We start from the raw sequence: 1676 nt of genomic DNA, 5'->3' as shown, positions 1-1676 counted from the left end.
GTGCGCTGTGCAAAAACCACTTTCTCTTGTGAGTTCATCGAGAGCGAGAGAAAGAGAGAGTAAGGGAATGAGCGCGGCGACTGCCTGACAAACCAATTATAAAATGAAAAACTGAACTTTTGTACTAGCACTTAATATTGAACTTCCCTGGAACTTAAAAATTCTAAACAGCAGTGGCTATGTGGATGCACTTATTATAAAACTAGAAATTTTAAGGTGGTTCCAACTATTATTGGTCGTTAATTATTTTGTATCCAAGGGCTTATATTGAACTTGACGACCTATTAACCCCCGATGAGGTAATATGTCATCAAGGAGAGGTAATAGGTTACCCACCGCTCATATTTGGTAACTGTTAGAAATATCATAATTGCAAAAATATTACTACCAAATATGGAGCATCTATGCAAAAATAACACCCAGGGCTCATGCACTTTTCACACCCTGGATTCACTAGGAGAGCTTATTTCAAGGGAGCTTAGTAACTGTACAGATAGATGCTCTTCTTTTATCTATCCTTTTCATGTGAAATCGTCTGCTCAACGGTGCAATCTCTTAATTTCGTCTCCTTGCTCTACTAGAAAGCGTTTGTACATATCTTATCCTGAAGTCCACTTAATTGCTTTTAGTACGACAGAACTTATCCAATCTTTGTTTTCATGCTATTTTTGTATTACAATAATTAGCATTAATATCAAACCTACTATAAAAAGGGTTGCCATCTCATTTTCTCTTCCTCAAGGCTCACAAGCAGTCACTTTCCTACCAACGCCACATACAAGTTAGGATGAAGATTGCAGCTTTGACGCTACTCCTAACACTTGCCTTTCTTGTGTTAGCATCAAGTATGTTTAGTCAGTTCCTCCAAGAGTGTTGGATGAACCAAATCAACGAAATTGTTCTTTCCATGATTTCAATTTCTTCTTGTTGGTAATATTTTGCAGATGCAGATACAAAACAAAGGTGTACATTCAAATACCTGAAGAAGATTGGTGGGTATTCGATTGGTAGTTGTCAGGAAGATTGCCCCCGAGTCCTTATGTGCCCTGAGGACAAGGAATGCAATTTGGAGGCTGCTATTGTTGGCAAATTGTGCAGGTGTCTAATGCGCATACACTACTCCAAGGCTCCAATAAAGGAAACTGTAATGTTAACTAGCTAAGAAAATGTCAGTGCAGGTTTGCTAAAAATAATAACAATGCCATATCATGGGGTGTATTAGCATGACTATTCGCAATAAATCTTTATAGAACATAATTCAATGCTACGCCTTGAGTTTTGTACATGGTGTTATTAAGTGATCTATATATGAGGCATTAAAAATACCACCTTCCTTTTCGACTATATCTGGCAAGGTATTACCAATATATATATAAGTTGGAGATAAAAGCTGTAGAAGTGCCACTAGTGGGCTTGCCTTTTTTAACAACTAGACCTAGACTTGATCTTTGACTCGGTTTTCTTCTCTCATCTCGTCTTCTCTCCACATCACAAATAAATTACTTAGGGTACAACCTTATAAAACTTTTGTAAGATCATCAAGCACGGTTGATGTTGGATGAAAAAAACTGATTTTTCAAGACAGAAATTTGGTGAATATTGGTTTGTCTCGAACAAATTAGTCTCACACAGTACTTTTGATTTGTAATCTATATCAAATATTATCCTAACTTAGG

General features: G+C 36.9%; 1 long non-coding RNA gene across 1 annotated transcript; it reads left to right on the top strand.

Annotated features, from left to right (window-relative positions):
• Window positions 1-745: 745 nt before the first annotated feature.
• LOC147978096 (uncharacterized) lies at window positions 746-1267 on the top strand. The gene is made up of 2 exons (XR_015599531.1): window positions 746-845; window positions 945-1267. It is a non-coding gene; the product is annotated as an uncharacterized LOC147978096 (long non-coding RNA).
• Window positions 1268-1676: the final 409 nt, after the last annotated feature.

This window comes from Triticum urartu, chromosome 3A (genome assembly GCF_056163025.1).
Source record: "Triticum urartu cultivar PI428250 chromosome 3A, HENAU_Tu73, whole genome shotgun sequence".
NCBI lineage: Eukaryota > Viridiplantae > Streptophyta > Magnoliopsida > Poales > Poaceae > Triticum > Triticum urartu.
Note: the sequence above shows the minus strand (reverse complement) of the source record. Positions and strands in the feature narration are given on the sequence as shown.